This window comes from Lissotriton vulgaris, chromosome 1_1 (assembly GCF_964263255.1).
Source record: "Lissotriton vulgaris chromosome 1_1, aLisVul1.2, whole genome shotgun sequence".
Classification (NCBI taxonomy): Eukaryota; Metazoa; Chordata; class Amphibia; order Caudata; family Salamandridae; genus Lissotriton; species Lissotriton vulgaris.
The window spans coordinates 68,744,665-68,765,537 of NC_141685.1; the positions used below are offsets into that span (position 1 = coordinate 68,744,665).

At 50.3% G+C, this 20,873-nt stretch overlaps 1 protein-coding gene across 1 annotated transcript in view; it reads left to right on the plus strand.

Annotated features, from left to right (window-relative positions):
• The first annotated feature begins 17,867 nt into the window (after positions 1-17,867).
• Positions 17,868-20,873, plus strand: part of LOC147737334 (uncharacterized) — a 42,558-nt gene continuing 39,552 nt past the window's right edge. The window contains exon 1 of the mRNA XM_086925710.1: positions 17,868-17,939. The gene's annotated coding sequence lies outside the window, so the exon portion shown is untranslated. The remainder of the gene's footprint in view (positions 17,940-20,873) is intronic.

Sequence of the window (20,873 nt, forward strand, 5' to 3'; positions counted from 1 at the left end):
AGGGATGCAGAGGTGGTGAGGCCTGTCCAGGGGTGCAGAGGAGGTGAAGCATATCCAGAGGGGTGCAGAGGAGGTGAGGCCTGTCCAGGGTTGCAGGAGGGGAGTGAGGCCTGTCCAGGGGTGCAGAGGAGGAGGGGCCTGTCCAGGGGGTGCAGAGGAGGTGAGGCCTGTCCAGGGGTGCAGAGGAGGTGAGGCATATCCAGAGGGGTGCAGAGGAGGTGAGGCCTGTCCATGGGTGCAGGCGGGGGAGTGAGGCCTGTCCAGGGGTGCAGAGGAGTAGGGGCCTGTCCAGGGGTGCAGACAAGGTAAGGCCTGTCCAGGGGTGCAGAGGAGGTGAGGCCTGTCCAGGGGTCAGAGGAGGTGAGGCCTGTCCAGGGGTGCAGAGGAGGAGAGGCCTGTCCAGGGGTACAGAGGAGGTGAGGCATATCCAGGGATGCAGGGGGGGAGTGAGGCCTGTCCAGGGGTGCAGAGGAGGAGGGGCCTGTCCCGGGGTCAGAGGAAGTGAGGCCTGTCCAGGGGGTGCAGAGGAGGAGAGTCCTGTCCAGGGGTGTAGAGGAGGAGAGGCCTGTCCATGGGTGCAGGCTGGGGAGTGAGGCCTGTTCAGCGGTGCAGAGGAGGAGGGGCCTGTCCAGGGGTGCAGAGGAGGAGGGGTCTGTCCAGGGGTGCTGAGGAGGTGAGGCATATCCAGAGGGGTGCAGAGGAGGTGAGGCCTGTCCAGGGGTGCAGGGGGAGAGTGAGGCCTGTCCAGGGGTGCAGAGGATGAGGGGCCTGTCCAGGGGTGCAGAGGAGGTGAGGCCTGTCCAGGGGGTGCAAAGGAGGTGAGGCCTGCCCAGGGGTATAGAGGAGGTGAGGCCTGTCCAGGGGTATAGAGGAGGTGAGGCCTGTCCAGGGGTGCAGAGGAAGTGAGGCCTGTCCAGGGGTGCAGAGGAGGAGAGGCCTGTCCAGGGGTGCAGAGGAGGTGAGACCTGTCCAGGTGTATAGAGGAGGTTATGTCTGTCCAGGGGAGCACAGGGGGTGAGGCCTGTCCAGGGGTGCAGAAGAGGTGAGGTCTGTCCAGAGGAGGAGAGGCCTGTCCAGAGGAGCAGAGGAGGTGAGGCCTGTCCAGGAGAGCAGAGGAGGTGACGCCTGTCCAGGGGGTGCAGAGAAGAGGCCTGTCCAGGGGTGCAGAGGAGGAGAGGCCTGTCCAGGGGTGCAGAGGAGGTGAGGCCTGTCCAGGGGTGCAGAGGAGGAGAGGCCTTCCAGGGGGGTAGAGGAGGTGAGACTTGTCAAAGGGTGCAAAGGAGGTGAGGCATGTCCTTTTCAGGGGGGGTTGCAAAGACGCATGTCAAGAGGTGCAGAGGAGGTGATGCCTCCCCAGGGGGAGGAGAGGAGGTGAGGCCTGTCCTTGGGTGCAGAGGTGATGAGGCCTGCGAAGCTGGTGCAGAAGAGGTGAGGCCTGTTCCGTGGCGGTGCAGAGGAGGAGAGGCCTGTCCAGGGGGCAGAGGAGGAGAGGCCTATCCAGAGGTGTAGAGTAGGAGAGGTGTGTCCAGGGGTGCAGGGGAGGTGAAGCTTGTCCAGGGGTGCAGAGGAGGTGAGGCCTGGCCTGAGGGGTGCAGGGCAGATGCCTGTCCAGGTGGAGCAGAGGAGGCGATGACTGTCCGGGGTTCAGAGGAGATGAAGCATGTCCTGTCCATGGGGTTAGGTGCAGGTGAGGCCTGTCCATGAGTGCAGAGGAGGTGAGGCCCGTCCAGAGGTGCAGAGGAGGAGAGGCCTGTCCAGGGATGCAGAGGAGGATAGGTCTGTCCAGGGGTGCAGGGGAGGTGAAGCCTGTCCAGGGGTGCAGAAGAGGTGAGGCCTGTCCTGTGGGGTGCAGGGGAGATGCCTTCTCCAGGGGGAGCAAAGGATGCAAGGCCTGTCCGGGGTGCAGAGGAGGTGAAGCATATCCTGTTAAATCTGGTAGTAAATATCTGGCACACTCCGAGATGCAAGTAACGCTGAATGGCCAGTCCCACACGAAATACTGGCTGCACACAGAGTTACCACCGCGTGGGATGGGATCGTCCACTCGCAAAATTGATAGATCGAAAGGATTTTGACTTCAGGGTGTAATTATAGCTCCCGGGAACTCTGTGCTACATGTACACGCGTGCAGTGGGTGGTGATAGGGCTTGTGAAAAGATATTACACCCATTGAATAATTTGTTAAAAACTTAAGTGCCAGGGATCTCGTCAGGAGGCATGTTAAGTACAGCACATACCAACATTATAAATAAAACAAGAAGCGCAAGCAACAAGCCCGGGAGTTGTGCGCGCACACGTGCAAAAAAAAACACGCGAGTGTTGCGCACAAAAGAAGGAGAGGCCAGGGCGCTGAAAGCTGGTGGCTGCGCGCCTGAACGCAAGCGCTAGGCCGTGCCGTGGTGTGGCAGCACTTTTAAAAGCCCTAACAAAATGTCTCACAGAGCAGCGCATGCGCTGGCTCAGGCAAGACCTAAAAAGGGAAAGTTAACTAATGGCAAGCGGGGAGAAATTATCCCTCAATAGGCGGAGTATCCCCAAGCATATAGATTATTAGATGTCTTGGAGAGACAGCGCATGTACGCTGCCTAGGCAAGACCTAAAAATCACCAACTGATGAGACACCAACAATCAGCCTAATTATTCTAGTGAAAACACATCACATTTCATTTTTAGGTCGAGCCTAGAACAGCACATGCGCTGTTTGCTTGACTTATAGTAAAGGGCATCTCGAAAGTGCTTCCCAGGATTTCATGGCTGGCTACAAGCTTGAGTGCACGTGCGCATGCACGCACAGAACAGCCATCTGTCTCCTCGGTCACGGGTCATTAAATAGCTTTCCTTTCTGCCTCCGTCCGATCACTTTAACTTTCGCTTTCGTGGCTTGGCTTGTTTATACTGGTGGGGTGATGGAAAGCTCCTTATTTGTGTCCTTTGAAAAGCTTGCAATGTCATTGTTTCCCTTGCCTTGGCAAAGTTTGTTTGCATTTTGAAATAACTGTTATTTTATTGCGAAATAATGTCCCCCTCAGCCAAACTTTTGTCTCCTTTTCCCCTCTTTTTCGAAAGGTAAAATAGCTGCCAGGTCCAGCCTCTGTCCCTTGTTGCTAGTGCCAAAGTGAGGTGGCCAATCGTGTCAATCGTGCCACATCCACCAATTGTGTCATGTCTACCACCACCACGTTCACCACTACCACATCCACCACCATGTCCACCACCACCACGTCCATCACCACCACGTCCACCACCACTACCACCACCGTAAACCACAACCACCATGTCCACCACCACCCCCACATCCACCACTAGCACGTCCACCACCAGCACATCCACCACCACCACATCCACCACCACGTCCACCACCACGTCCATCACCACATCCACCACCATTTCCACCAACACATCCACAACCACCACCATGTCCACCACCACCACCATGTCCACCACCACCCCCATCATGTCCACCATTAGCATGTCAACTATCACCACCACATCCACCACCACCACCATGTCCTCCACCACGTCGACCACTGCCACCACATCCACCAACACCACATCTACTACCACTACCACCACCACCACTACCACCACAAATACTACCACCATCACATCCACCACCACCACGTCCGCCAGCACCACCACCACCACCATGTCCACCAGCACCCCCACCACCACCACGCCCACCACTAACACGTCACCCACCACCATGTCCACCACGTTCACCACCACCACGTCCACCACCACATCCCCCACCACCACCACGTCCACCACCACCACCACGTCCACCACCACCATGTCCACCACCATCACCACCTCCATCACCACCACGTCCACAACCACCATGTCCACCCTGTCCACCACCACGTCCACCACCACCACATCCACCACCACATCCACCACCACGTCCACCACCACGTCCATCATCACATCCACCACCATTTCCACCACCACATCCACAACCACCACCATGTCCACCACCACCACCACCACCATGTCCACCACAACCCCCACCATGTCCACCATTAGCATGTCAACCATCACCACCACATCCACCACCATGTCCTCCACCACGTCGACCACCGCCACCACATCCACCAACACCACATCTACTACCACTACCACCACCACCACTACCACCACACCCACCACCATCACATCCACCACCACCACGTCCACCAGCACCACCATGTCCACCAGCACCCCCACCACCACCATGTCCACCACTAACACGTCACCCACCACTATGTCCACCACGTTCAACACCACCACATCCACCACCACATCCACCAACACCACGTCCACCACCACCACCACCACATTCACCACCACCATGTCCACCACCACCATGTCCACCACATTCACCACCATGTCCACCACCATCACCACCTCCATCACCACCACGTCCACAACCACCATGTCCACCCTGTCCACCACCACGTCCACCACCACCACACCCACCAACACATCCACTACATCCACCATGTCCACCCCCACCGTGTCCATCACCACCACCCTCCACCTCCACCACCATCACGTCCACCACCATCACCACTACCACCACCACCACCACCACCATCAGGTGCACCACCCCCACATCCACCACCGCGTCCACCACCACCACGTCCTCACCACTGTGTCCAACACCACCGCGTCCATCACCACCACGTCCACCACCACATTCACCACCACATCCACCACCACCACATCCACCACCACAATGTCCACCACATCCACCACCACGTCCACCATCACCATGACCACCACCTCCTCCACCACCACCACATCCACCACCACTGCGTCCACCACCACCATGTCCACCACATCCACCACCACCATGTCCACCACATCCACCACCACCATGTCCACCACTACCATGTCCACCACCACATCTACCACCACTACATCCACCACCACCATGTCCACCACGTTCACTACCACCACCCTCCACCACCACCATGTCCACCACCCCCACACCCATCACCACCACCACTACCACCACCACCAAGTCCACCACCGCCATGTCCACCACGTCCACCACCACCATGTCAACCATCATCACGTCCACCACCACCACGTCCACCACCACCACATCCATGTCCTCCACCACTACATCCACCACTACCATGTTCACCACCAACACCACCACATCCACCACCACTACGTCCACCACCACCACATCCACCAACACCACGTCCACCACCACGTCCACCACTACCACGTCCACCACCACCCCGTCCACCACCACCTTCACATCCACCACCACCATGTCCACCACCACCACCACGTGCGCCACCACCACATCCACCACGTTCACCACCACCATGGTCACCAACACCACACCCACCTCCACCACCACCACGTCCACCACCACCACATCCACCACCACCACGTCCACCACCATCACATCCACTACCACCACCATGTCCACCACCACGTCCACCACCACCACGTCCACTACTACCACATCCACCACCACCACGTCCACCACCATCACATCCACCACCACCACATCCACCACTACCACGTCCACCACCACCATGTCCACCACCACGTCCACCACCACTATGTCCACCACCACTGCTTCCACCACGTCCACCACTACGGCGTCCACCACCACCATCACATCTACCACCATCACGTCCACCACCACCATGTCCACCACATCCACCACCATCATGTCCACCACCACCACCATGTCCACCACCACCACGTCCACCACGACCATGTCCACCACAACCACATCCACTAACAATATCACATCCACCACTACATCCACCACTACATCCACCACCACATCCACCACCACCACATCCACCACCGCCATATCCATCCTCACTACATCCGCCACCACCATGTCCACCACATCCACCACCACCACCTCGTCAATTACCACCACGTCCACAACCGCCATATCCATCCTCACTACATAGAATAGAATAGAATAGAGAATAGAAAATCTGCACCCTGGTTCTCCCCCGAGCTAAAAGCCAAACGTACAGAGATCAGAGCTCTCGAAAAGAAATGGCGTCAAAACTATGATCCAAAGGAAGCTCTTGCCTATAAAATCGCTAGGAAACTATATCACTCTATGATAAAAAACGCCAAAAAAGACCATTTTCTTCAAAGAATTAATCGGTCCAACAATAATCAGAAACAGATCTTTAAAATTGTTGACGAGTTTATGAACCCCAGAATCCTCAGGCAAGAAATACCACCCTCACTGGCTCTCTGTAACGACATAGCTGACTATTTCGAACAGAAAATACTTAAACTTACCACAGACTTCCCTGACCCTCCTGAACCCCCCCCCTATGACGAAACGCGACCAAGTGACAACAAACCCCAGCTGAAAAATTTTACTCACATCAGTCTCGACGAATCCCGACAAGCAATCCTCTCCAGTAAATCAGGCTCCCCGTTTGACCCATGCCCCCCAATGCTGCTCCACACTCTGGTGGACACGGTAAATCCAGCCATAAACTCCATCATAAACTCCTCTTTTGCCACTGCATCCATTCCGGCTGAATGGAAGCTCGCTGCAGTCAAACCTCTGCAGAAAAAGCCCCTACCTGACCCCACTACGCTCTCCAACCTTCGCCCCATCTCGTTGCTCCCACTACTGTTCAAACTGACCGAAGCTGCAGTAAATAAACAGTTGACTAAACATCTAGAGGAAAACCACCTATTTCATCCTAACCAGGCTGGTTTTAGGGCCAAACACTCCACGGAGTCAGCCCTCCTACATACTGTAGAGACCCTCAAGATGGCACTGGACCAAGGGAAAAAGGCCGTCCTGATCCTGCTCGACCTGTCGGCGGCCTTTGACACGGTCTCACACCCCGTGTTGATAGGCCGCCTGACAGAGTCAGGGCTAGCAGGAACCGCCCTCGAATGGCTGAAAAACCTCCTAAGCCATAGGAGTCAAGTCACCATGCTAGGAAACTACTGCTCGGATGAAAAAACCATAAAAACAGGGGTACCACAAGGCTCAAGCCTGAGCCCGGTTTTGTTCAACCTTTATATAACCCCCCTGATTGAACTCATCACATCCTTTAACATCAGCACGATGTCTTACGCTGACGACACCCAGCTCATCCTAGTACTGGATAACAACTCTTCCAAAGCGGAGGAAAATTTAAGAAACTGTCTGACGGCAACCTTTGAATGGATGCGAACGAACCATCTCAAATGTAATTCAGGTAAAACTGAAATCCTCCCTTTCGGCCAAAACAACCTTTTTTCCCCCACCAATTGGTGGCCCCAAGACGCCGAAATCCCACCAAACACCATCACGTCGGCCCGCAACCTTGGGATAAGGTTTGATGAAGCCTTATCCTTTAAGCAACAAGCAGGTACAGTGGCAGGGTCATGCTTCAATATCATCAAAGGTCTTAGAAGGTTCTTCGACCTCCTTCCCCTAACAGCTAGAAAGACTGTGGCAGTAGCCCTCATCACATCCCGCTTAGACTACTGCAATAGCATCTATGCAGGCTCAAACAGAGCTGTTCTGCACAAGTTGCAGATGGTTCAAAACGCCGCCGCCCGCCTGGTGCTTAGACTACCCAGGAAATCATCTGCCTCAAAAGCACTCAAAACCCTGCACTAGTTACCCATCCACAAAAGAGTGTTATTTAAAATCCTGCTCATCACGTTCAGAGCCTACCACCAGTCGGGACCGACATACCTGTCCCAAAGGTTTGGAAGATACACTCCCTCACGGTCACTCAGATCATCTAACCTAAACCTACTCGCAGTTTCCAAGTTCAGACTAACCACAAAAGGTGGAAAATCCATCGGAGTACTTGGAGCCAAAGCCTGGAACAAGCTCCCACCACAAATGCGCCTGATCCATTCCGAAAAACTGTTTCGTAAAACGCTCAAAACATGGATGTTCAAAACCGAAGACTCACTCTGCTTGGCGTTAATCTAACCTTACACTTTATTCATAGACCAGGATCTATGAATATGATCTACCTTAAGCAGCATCCCCCCCTTCTTCTTTTTCGGGACAGTGATGTCTAGCGCCAAGATGCTCCCTGGAGTGTAAGTGCGCTCTATAAAAGCCTATTCACATTCACATTCACATCCGCCACCACCATGTCCACCACATCCACCACCACGTCCACCCCCACCACCTCATCAATTACCACCACGTCCACCACCACCACGTCCACCACCACCACGTCCACCACCACCACGTCCACCACCACCACGTCCACCACCACCATGTCCACCACCACCACCATGTCCACCACCACCACCATGTCCACCACCACCGCATCCACCACCACCCTGTCCACCACCATAATTTCCTATGCAATGAATAACGTTAACAGATTTTTCAGTGGCGCATCTGCAGAAAAATCCTCTTCCTGTTGGAAATTAAGAGAAACTTAACCCCTCACCCAAACAATACCTTTACAAAAAAAATGGACTGAATGAGAGCCAGGGCCTGCGGCCTTGGTGCTCCAGTAATATTACACCTGGCAGCCAAGAAACCAAGCGCGTAAAAGTCCTGTGCGCACGGCCTCCGCGCCGCAGACGCACGCACCGCGGCGGCCATCTGTGGGTTCTGCCCCGGTAGCTTGCGTGGTTTAATGTAACAGGCGAATGGCTTTGAATAGATACCACGGGCTTCCCAGGGGCGGGATACACTTACAGGGGCAGATTTAATCTTCCATGAAAAATCAGTGGGATGACAGTGAAGCATGGGACAAAGAGGCGCAAGCGCTTTATAGCCGCTGCCAAAGCTACCGCTGGACACGACTTCTCCAAACAGTATCTGTCCATCTTCACCTTTGACCCAGTAATGCACACCAGAACCGGAGTCCTCAAGGACAACTGTGGCAATCAAACCACACACACAGGTATCTAGGTAATCCACAGGATTGGTTCTGTTGTGGGGTGGGAAGGGGGAATTCCATAAATCTAATGCCATTTGAATATAATTAAATTGGGGACATTACTATAAGGACAATCGTACTTCAAAGTAGTAAGCAGGCACCGAGGCATTTATGCCACACACATGTTTATTTGTTGACAGGAAAATACACTATGCAAAATGTTTCAGTAACTGACAGCTTTTGGTTAAACCTGGGCAGAATCATTCAAATTCAAACTTTGTTGACAACGAATTAGAAATGTATGGTTGTGTGTACAGCGCCCTAGGCCATAAGGGCCCACACAAAAGCTTCAAATTTAAGTTTTCTAATGTTACTAAAAAGACCATGAGACGGAAGATAACAAGCATTTGCAAAGCAACAGGTCGCGCATTTACACAAGTTTAAGCTATTGGGATTGTAAATGACAAAGCATTTTATTTATGTTTTGAAAACCAAAACATAAATAAAAGGCATTGTCATTTCAATGCCAATAGCTCAAACTTGCGTGAATGCGAGACAAAGTGCTTTGCAAATGCTTGTTCCAGTTTGTTGTGTGTCCAAACACCCATTTGGTAGCAAGTAGCAGGTATACCCCAACTGCCTCGTATTAAGTAAATATCAAATGAATAGCTAGATAGAGAAAATTTATGAGCACCAAAATAAAAATGCTCACAATTAGTGAATTAAACATCTGAAGAAGTGGCATCTATAAGCTAACTGTAATGCACGCTATCATGCAAAAGGACAATAATAATAGACTACTGCATAGAATATCTGGGCAATGCATAGATATGCAAGTCAGCTTCAGAGGGGACTATATTCATTCTATATCATGCGTTACAATATTTTAGCTTTCTCCCACTGGAAACTTGCTCTGCCCAATAAAAGTTAATGTTAACATATTCCCCCACGTTTCATTAAAACTCTCCCACATTGTTGTACCAAAATACATTTAAGCCTTCTTTATTTATGTGCATGAGAGCATACACTGCTCATGTGCGTGCTTATAATACGTGAATCATGGTTCATTACCATTAAAGAGAGGTATAATAAACTTGCAATGTTCCTCTCTGACTTTACTGCACACTGCCTATGCTACTTTGCAAACCCTGCCCCTCTAAAACCTATTTTTTGTTTTGTTTAGGGCTCGTGCCACCTGTACTCTGCATTTTCGTACTTGTGGTTTGTTGTTTTCAGTATCTGTATAGACTTAAATATACAAAAGTGATGTTATTACAAGCCTTAAAATAGCAAATGTGTCACAAATTGTGGCTTAAGTGAGGACGGAGGGGCAGGAGACTCATTAGTTAAGTGGTCAATTAATAAACCAGCCTCGTCACACTCACACTTCCTTGAAGACTTGACGAGTCTGTCTGCTCTGACACTTCTGGAAAGTTAGGGAAGGATTAGCAGAATGAGCAGCTTTTACTCCCATGGGACCACCAATAACAAAGGAGATACAGCGGCCCCGGCTCAACCCCGACCCCTTTTTGAAGAACATTGAAATACACATGTAGCTGGGACGGTCGCCGGGAGGATCTAGATCAGTGATACTCAAAGCACGGCCCAGGGGCCGCATAAGGCACTCCAGGTCTTTACATGCGGACCCCTGGTGAGCAGCAGCAATGGACTGCCTTTTACTTGATTCAGAATTAACATGAAAAAGAAACTTACAAATACAGCAACACTTATTTACAGGTTAATTGCAGTTAGGAAAATGAGGTAACTAGGCCTTTAACTTTAGGAACACCTTCATTCTTGAAGGCAGCCACTAGATATACATGCTTTGTTTCCCTAACCCGGCTTTACACCCCCGCTGGCATCAGTGCGGCCCTCGGTCACACCATAGACCAACCTTTGCAGCCCCCGGGAAAATGTTTATGAGTACCCGTGACCTAGATCAACAAAAGGCGGAAGTAGTTTGGCACAAGGACGAAACTGAAGCTTGCATCTCTAAAAGGCACAAACAGGAACCAATGAAAACAAGCATTGGCATAGCCAATAGGTCTTGCCTTTGGGACCTTATAAGTGTTTAGCCATGCAACAGTTGATGTTGTTGCACCAAGGATATTGTGCTGGATAACTAAACACTTATAAGGTCCCAAAGGCGAGACCTACTGGCTATGCCAATGCTTGTTTACCTGATGGGCATTGGCCGACCGCTACCTGGTTACTGAGGCCCTAGTGAGGTTGAGACATATTTGGGGGAGTTTTAGCCTTATCAGATGATGCTGTACACGCCCAGCCTAGGTGCAATGAGGCGCAGTCGGTGCTTCCTGGGAGTGTGTTCTTTCACTTTCAATTGACGTGACTGCCCCCCTTTACTCTGGTGAAAGCCAAAAACGGAATTCAAGTCGATCTTCTCATCACACAGACTTTTCAGGAGAAAAAAATGTCAATGTTTGCTGAGGCCTTCAAAAGAGTGACCCAACTCCATCAATGAGGGCCAATTAGCATTGTTGATACAAAATAATCTTCGATCGATGCAGACAACAACAACAAACATGAATCCTGTATAGCAGGCTCGAGACCCTCCCAGCACCAGACAATCTTTGTATCTCATGTCCTCACCTGGGGTTTCATACGGGGTCTGTGCTCCCTGCTGTGGGTCATGACCTCACCTGGGGTTTCATACAGGGCCTGTGCTCCCTGCTGTGCTCGGATGTTCTACTCCGGCCCTGCTGAGACTGAGGCCAGGACTGAACCATGATCGCGGGGTTAACTGCGCATGCGCTGAGGACAGGCACTGCCTCCCGCCACGGAGCACGAGGCGCCTCGCGCCACAGCACACGCTGAGATTTATGTGCAAAGGTCCTCGGGTTGGCTCCTCTTTGTGGAGGGGGGGGGCAAGTGTCTTTCCTCTGCGCAGGCGCACTGAAAATGAGATATCTGTCCAGGGCAGTTCACAGGGCACAGGCTGCATTCCGTGCAAGGTCCTATCTCGGCGATAGGAAGTAGTGTCTTCGCCCGCACGTGCACAGCTGTGACCCGCGGTGCTGCGCGTGCACAGCCGTGAGACGCCTTGTTTGTTCACGCGCGTAGATGGGGTCAAGCCCTGAATCAGCTGCGCTTAACCCGGAATAACAAAAACCACCGAAGAGAGACTGATGTCAGAGGTGTCCGAGGAGGCAAAGGTTTGATTCAAACCAGAAAGCGCTTGGAGACACTTGCACAAGACAACAGAGGCCGCAGGAGCCTCTGGTGAGGAGGGTTATTAATAATAGGATTGCAGCATTTGTGGCCGTGAGCTCAACCGGGTGCAGAAAGGATGCTCTGCAGCCACAGTGTGCATCACAAGGTTACAAGTCGATGGGTTTAAAGCAGAGATTCAGGGCCTGCACTCATTTCATTTGATGTAAGCGCCGTGAAGAAATGATGCTTTGTGTTTATTAGCAGGTAAACATGTGTACTTTCTACAGAGGAATAGTATTTGTATCTGTTCACAGGCTTCTTTCATAGTGTCATACGCAAAGATTTAAGTAGGACCGGTCTCTCTCTAGCAGGACCGCCCTTCACTATGTATGTCAATTCAAAGAGACTCCTTATAATTCTTTCACAGTCTCATAATTTCAGAAATGATGCTTTGTGTTTATTAGCAGGTAAACATGCGCACTTTCTACAGAGGAATAGTATTTGTATCTGTTCACAGGCTTCTTTCATATTGTCATACGCAGGGCTTAAAGTGGGACGAGTCCTTTTTAAAAGCTGGTGCTGAGACGGGTCTCTATCTTGCAGGACCACCCTTCACTATTGGTCAATTCAAAGAGACTCCTTATAGTACTTTCACAGTTTCATCATTTCAGACGTGAAGCATTTTCAATATTCTAAACAATGTAGCCATAGTCGTTGATTTTTGATCTGATGCAACTAGGGTGACTAACTAGCATGGGTGCATATTCAGGACACTGAGGGTAAACATTCAGGGCAATGGGCTGTATAGTGCTTTCCAGACTCTGAACTGTTTCATACATTTGTGACTTAAGAAAAGAAAGTGCATTCAAATCGGATCCGTACAGTCCCCGCAGCGCCATTGTGCACTCTCAATGTTCTGGGAAAGTGAAGCCTGCCAGAAATGAATTACATCACACAAGACATACAGACACTTAGCACTTTCACATTCTTCTGCTCGTGTTCTCTTCTTTGCAACTTACACCGCTGATAACTAGTCTTCTTCCCTGCATAGCACTGCACACGTTACCTTTCATTATTTGCCTTTCTCAAACAAGTCATAACGCTTTTTCAAAGTTCCTTTAAATTATATTGCAGAACTGCTCACCAAGCTAAAACTTTTTTTTTAAATTACTAATCAGATACGAGAAACCTAATGCATTTACCAATGCTTGTTTACATTGTACTACAGTTAATTAGATATTCAACATACATTAACAAACATTGTCATAGCCAATAGGTCTCGCCTTTGGGACCTTGATGCTGTTGCACCAAGGATATTGTGCTGCATAACTAAATAGTTATAAGATCCAAAAAGCGAGACCTATTGGCTATGCCAAGGCTTGTTTTGCTTTGGTCACCTCGTGTGGGCCAGGTATGCCCAGACGTGGGTCCCACACTATCCATGCCACTAGAGTCAAGTTATCCTGGCTGATGAGGCCTGAAAGCCCGAAACCGGTCCTAGGATGCTTGTTTCCAGTTCAGAGAGGACCTGGCCTGGCAGTTCGAGCTGGACTGTTCCAATTGGGTGCAGGGTCAAGATTGATTTGCATATGGCTGGGTCCAAACTGCAATGGCATGGTGAGCAAAAAAAATGGATTTAGGCCCAGACCCATCAGTGAGCCTGCCTAAAGATATAATGTTCTTGAAATCCAACACTCTCAAGATTCTCGAGGCAGTGCAAATGGAATAGTTAATGAACCAGAAACCGGAACAGAAACTGAGGAAGCTGGAGAAGGAATAAAAGACTTTGATGCACAAGACAACCCACTGAGAGATGGTCCGTTTGTGCACGCCCGTCCCTTCTTAATGCCCACTTAGCCAACAAAAAGTTGGTTGTCCACCCGGAACTGTTGTGTGTGGTTCAGGTAAAAAGAAAGCGCACGTTTTGGGTCCAGACGGTGGAGTCTCTCTTCCTCTTTCGAAGGATGCGGAGGCGGAAAGAAGGTGGGCAAGGTAATGGTCTGTGCGATATGAAAGGCAGTAACCACCTTGGGCAGAAAAGAAGGACGAGTCCTCAGAACAACTTTGTCCAGATGGATGGAGAGGAAAGGAGGCTTCGAGGAAAGAGCCTGGAGCACACTCACTCTTCTGGCAGAGGTGATGGCAACCAGGAAAGCAGTTTTGAGAGTCCGAAGACGAAGAGGACAGTTGATGGGTGGCTCAAACGGAGCACACATCAGATAGGTTAATACCAGATTCAAGTCCCACTGAGGCATTACGAAAGGAACAGGAGGAAACATGTTAGTAATGCCTTTCAAAGAACCTACTTACAACGGGGGACTTAAAGAGAGAAGGCTGATCAGGAAGCCTCAAGAAGGCTGAAAAAGCTGAAAGATATCCCTTGATGGTGCCCAGAGTAGAGCCCTGCTGGGTCAGGGAAGAAGAAAAAGGAGAACCTCAGAAAGAAGGGCGGAAAGGGGATCCACAGCCTTTGCTGTTGACCATGCCACAAATTTGTTCCACCTGCAGGCGTATACCGTTTTTGTGGAGAGATGCCTGGCTGCCAGAATGACATCACAGACTTCAGGAGGCAAGTCAAATGGCATCAACTGCCGCTGCTCAATCTCCACGCATGTAGGTGGAGGCTGGACAGGTTCGGATAGAGGACCATCCCCTGCTGCTGCGACAGAAGGTCTGTAGCAACCCCCTTCCCTGCCTAGCCTTACCTCACGACCAACGCATAAACACACAACACACACACAACCACACACACACACAACCACACACACAGCCATACACACACAACCAATCCTACAACCTCACACAACCACAACCACACACACAACCACACACACACAACCACACCCACAACCACACACACAACCACACCCACAACCTTACACAACCACAACCACACACACAACCACAACCACACACAACCACACCCACAACCTTACACAACCGCAACCACACACACAACCACACACACAACTACACACACAAACACACACCCACAACCCTAAAAATCTTTTTTTCCTCACCAATTAAAAATGTCAGTGTGCTTTTAGGTCTCGCTGAGTCAGCGCGCATGCACTGCTTGGAGAGACTTTAGTAAGTGAGTTTTGAAAATGCTACAGACTGGCTACAGCCTTGCGTTCATGCGGGCATGCACACGCTGCAGCCGCCATCTGTCTCCTCAGTCACGGGTCATTAAGTTGCTTGTTCCTTTCTTTCATGGCTCAGTAAACCTTACAGCACACTCCTCCACCACCTCCCACGCTGCCCTCCTCCTCTGTTCAAACCCCCTTCCCTGCCTAGCCTTTCATCACAACCAACACATAAACACACAACACACACACCCACATACCCACACACACAGCCACACAAACACACAACCACACACACCCACAACCACACCCACAACCACACACAACCACACACAACCCCACACACACACTCACACACCCAACCACACTCACACACATAACCACACTCACACACAAACAACCATACCCATAACCACACCCACACACACAACCATACCCACACACAACCACACCCATAACCACACACACAACCATACCCACACACAAGCACACCCACAACCTTACACAACGACAACCACACACACACAACCACACACACACACACAACCACACAACCACACCCACAACCACACCCACAGCCTTACATAACCACACACACACAACCACACTCACACACACACAACCACACCCCCAACCACACAACCACACACACAACCACACAAACAACCACACACACAACCACATCCACACACAACCGCACACACAACCTTACACAATCACAACCACATACAACCACACCCACAACCACACACCCACAACCACACACACACACAAACACACACACAACCACACACAATCACACACACACACAACCACACCCACACACAACCACACACACAACCACACACACAACTACACCCACAACCACACCCACACACAGAACAACAAATACACACACACCACACACAACCACACACAACCACATCCACACACAACCACACTCAACCACACACACCCACACATAACCACACATACAACCACACACAACCACACCCACACACACAACCACAAATACACACACAACCACACACACACACAACCACAAACCACACACAACCACAACCACACACAACCACAGGGGTGCTGTAGAGTGGTGCTGTAGTGTGGTGCTGTACAGTGGTACTGTACAGTGGTGCTGCAGAGGGGTGCTACAGAGTGGTGGTTTATATTGGTGTTGTTTAGGGGTACTGTTGAGTGGTGCTGCAGAGTGGTGCTGCAGAGTGGTGCTGTACAGTGGTACTGTACAGTGGTGCTGCAGAGGGGTGCTGCAGAGGGGTGCTACAGAGTGGTGGTTTATATTGGTGTTGTTTAGGGGTACTGTTGAGTGGTGCTGCAGAGTGGTACTGCAGAGTGGTGCTGTACAGTGGTGCTGTACAGTGGTACTGTACAGTGGTGCTGCAGAGGGGTGCTACAGAGGGGTGCTACAGAGTGGTGGTTTATATTGGTGTTGTTTAGGGGTACTGTTGAGTGGTGCTGCAGAGTGGTGCTGCAGAGTGGTGCTGTACAGTGGTGCTGCAGAGTGCTGCTGTACAGTGGTGCTTCAGAGTGCTGCTGTACAGTGGTGCTGCAGAGTGGTGGTTTACATTGGTGCTGCAGAGTGCTGCTGTACAGTGGTGCTGCAGAGTGGTGCTGTACAGTGGTGCTGCAGAGTGCTGCTGTACAGTGGTGCTGCAGAGTGCTGCTGTACAGTGGCTGAAGAGCTTGAAGGTGATCCTCTTGTTGACCGGGAGCCAGTGCAGGTTTCTCAGGTGGGTGGTGATGTGGCTGTTGCGAGGGAGTCCGATGATGAGGCGTGCTGAGGCGTTTTGTAGGCAATGGAGTCTCTTCTGGAGTGTGGCCGTGGTTCCTGCGTAGAGGGCGTTGCCATAGTCCAGCTTGCTGCTGACGATTGCTTGGGTGACCGTCCTTCTGGTTTTGGTGGGGATCCATCTGTAGATCTTTCAGAGCATGCGGAGGGTGTTGAAGCAGGAAGAGGAAACAGCATTAACTTGCTGGGCCATAGAGAGCGCGGAGTCCACAATGAACTCCAGGTTGCATGTGATGTTGGTGGGTATCAGGGCAGCTCCCAGCATAGCCGGCCACCAGGAGTCGTCCCATGCGGAGCGGGTGGATCTGAGGATGAGGACCTCCTGTCTTGTCCGAGTTCAGTTTCAGCCGGCTAGTCTTCATCAAGTCTGCAACAGCCTTCATTCCCTTTTGGAGGTTGGATTTGGTGGTGGCCAGGTCCCTGGTGAGGGAGAGGATCTGCTGGGTATCGTCGGTGTACGAGATGATGTTGAGGTGGTGTGCTCGAATGATGTTGGCGAGCGGTGCCATGTAGATATTGAAAAGGGTAGGGCTGAGGGATGATCCTTGGGGTACGCCGCAGGTGATCGTGGTGGCTTTTGATCGGAAAGGGGGAGGCGGACTCTCTGGGTTCTTCCGGTGAAGAAAGAGGTGATAAAAGTAAATAGCAGTATAAGCACATTGAACAAAATAAATAGTTCCACCATCTTTCTAAAACAAAGTACATATGCCAGCATATAAAAACTGTATCAGGCGTTTCCCTACGATGCTTTCCTGTGTGTGTGTGTGTGTGTGTGTGCGTGCGTGTATGTGTGTGTGTGTCTCTGTCTCCCATTCCCTGGAGGGAGAGTTTGTAGCTCCCCATTGTAGAAGAGTCGGTCAAGAAGGGGCTCACTGCATTGAAGAATTTCTCGGTGTGCACTTTTTATTAGTATTACAGGAAATCACAATGATTGATTGTCTCTTTTGTATTCTTCTTTCCCTTAGGGTCTTCCACTTCAGTCCCTTAGGTGAGCCTCGGCCGCCGTCGTCCCTCGGACAGAAGGAAAATACTCAGGTAAGTGTTTTTGCTTTATGGTTTAGTCAAGGGAGGATGTGAGGGATACATAATAGCTATGCATAAATGTGAAGGGAGGGGGTAGAGGTTGGAGTAACCAAAAGAAAAATAGTAGCGAATGATTTCTGCTTTTGTCTTTCTTTTCCGTCTCACTTATTTCCTTTTCCCTGGGTCCCTTTCACCCCTCCGCCTCCCCGCCCGTCCCTCTCTGACTCAGCCCCTTTTCCAAAAGCCCCGTAGACTCCCAGGCTCCTGGAAGAGCAAAGTCCCTCCGGGGCCGTGGCGTGCTGACGAGTCAAATTTCGAGATGGCATTGACTGCTCAGAAGTATATACAAAAACGAATGGAACCATCAGGTTTCAGAACTATGACAATGGGGGAGACCAGTTACTGCTGGAAGGTTTTATGACTCCTAGTTGTAACATGCTCTCTATTTCGGCCGGAACTGCGTCCCGCCTAACGCCTGGTATTCTGTAGGGGCATTGTTTTATTACTTTATTTGGTGGGGTAACAATTACATGCTTGAGTATTGTTGTTTTTCCCAGGAGGTCGGAAAAGATGGAGGAGAAGGACTCTAAGAGGGTCTGAAGAGACACTTTTTGTTCCTCTGTTAGATGTTCGTTTATGGGCAATTTATTCAATGTTGAAGCAATGGGTTTTGAGTCAGACAAAACGTAATGGGTGTCTTTGGGGAGGGGTCCCAACCATTTCTTTAGTAGATTTATGTGGTATATCTAGGTTTTGGTTGAGGAAAGGCGTAACTGGTAAGTAGTGAGGCCTATCCTTTCAACAACTACATATGGTCCCTTCAATTCTGCCCTTTTTTGGCGTATAGAGGAAGGTAGGAGTAGGAGCACACAGTCATGGACCTGTAACTGTTGTCACCTCTTTCCTTTATTGTAAGACATCTGCTGGCTTCTTAGAGCTTTTTCTAGGTTGTCGTGAGCCAAATCTCACAGTTTCTGTATGCGGTTTCTTAGGCTTTGGGTGTATTCTAGAAGGTTTTGCGTGTCTTCTTGTTTCTCTTGTTCCCACGCTTCTCTTGTCATTTCTAGCAAGGTTTGTGGCTGTCTCCCGTAAAGATATTCAAAGGGAGAACAACCCAAGCTTCTCTAAACCTGGCTTCTAATAACAAAGAGGGCGAGGGGCAACAACATGTCCCATTCTTTCCCTTCGGTGGTTAGAATTTTGTTCATGGTTAGATTGAAGGTGGCGTTATATCGCTTGCACAGACCCTCTGTCTGAGGGTAATAAACCGATTTTCTTATTTGGGTAATTTTCAAGGTTTTAGAGACTTGTTTCAATAAACGAGAAACAAAGGGGGTTCCCTGGTCTGTCAAAATCTCTGTGGGAAATCCTACCCTCGAAAACAGTTCTAGTAACTTTTCACAGATTTTTTTTCGTGCTTGGTGTTCAGAGGGGAAATGATTCTGGGTATCGAGTTGCGTAATCGAAAATAACCAGTATATAGATACATAATTTTTCCGATTTTGGGAGAGGACCCAGTAAATCCATACTTATCCTCTCAAAGGGGTTATCGATGATTGGTAGAGGTTGTACGGGAACGCCAGGGGGTTTTTTGGGTTCCTTCTTCTGACATATTTCACACACCCTGCAGTATTTATCTACATTGGCGAATATCCCTGGCCAATAAAAATATCTCAACACAGTCTGGATTATTTTTTCAGGCCCACTGTGACCTGCTAGAATGTGTGACTGGGCAAAAAATATTTGATCACGTAATCTCTTGAGAACCACTAACTGTGGGGGATCATCTTCTTTTTCTATCCTGTATATTAAATTGTTTTTGAGGATGAATGAGGGGAATGAGGACGGCATCACTGGGTTCTGCGCTTGTTGCCAGGCATTCTGGCGGGTGAGATCTTTGAAATGGGCATACTGAAATGACCAGTCCGAAAGCCAAGGGGCTTGTGTGAGCAGCGTACAAGGGGGTGAAGGAGTCTCCCTCAGTGTGCTTTTGAGCAAAGAGATGAATTCTGGATAGTCTGTGTCCAAAATTAGTTGTTCGGATAGGTTGTCCAATACACCTACCCAGTAGAGTACTGTCATTGGGTAACTTGATGGGGATTTCGGCTATTGGATAGGTTCTGATGTCTCCATGAACGCAGCAGATGAGTGTCTTTTTCTCCGGGCCAGTGCATAATTTGTGCCGGTGCTTTCAGGTGCTAAGCACAAGCACCTATTTCTCAGGGCCGGGTCTATAGAATTGAGAGTCATGGGTATGCTCCAAAGCCTGAGGAGTGTTGCAGGTGCCGACTTTTTCATGGTGAAGCTTTGTTCATTGTTCGAGGCTCGATCTGAGTTGGTCAGCTGCAGAGCAAGTAATGAAGCGGTGAGGGGGGCTGTGGTTGGAGGCAGCTTCAAGGCTCTGCAGGGACAGGGAGGCCTCAGTGCAGATGGATCAGGCAGGGCTCGGCACAAATCGACTTCCGGGGCACTCCTGGCAGCGTGAGAGCTGGTTGCTGCTCCCCATCCAATCCCCCAGGTCTGGCCACGAAGGAATCCCATGGAAAAGAGAAGGAATAGTTGAGTTCGATGAGAGGACGTGGAGCAAGCAGAGGAAGTGGCAGAGGGAACCGTTGGGAATCCCCTAAAAACTTCTGGCAAGAGAGCACTGGGTAAAAGGTCAGTCCAGTTGGAGGTGAGAGATTTAAGACAAGTAATGTTAGTACCAGAAATGGATACACCCTAAAAACAAAAAAAATCTGATGATCAGTCTTCCTTGTAAAATAGGGTCCTTGTTAAATACAGTTTCAGTTTTTCCCAAGGTGACACATTGAAACTTCTTTGCTAACAAAAGTGCAGATTGCTGCTGGGGCTTATTTATGGTCGGAATATAAACAACTGGGATTAAGTGCAGATTGCTGATGGGGCTTATTTATGGTAGGAATATAAACAACTGTGATTAAGTGC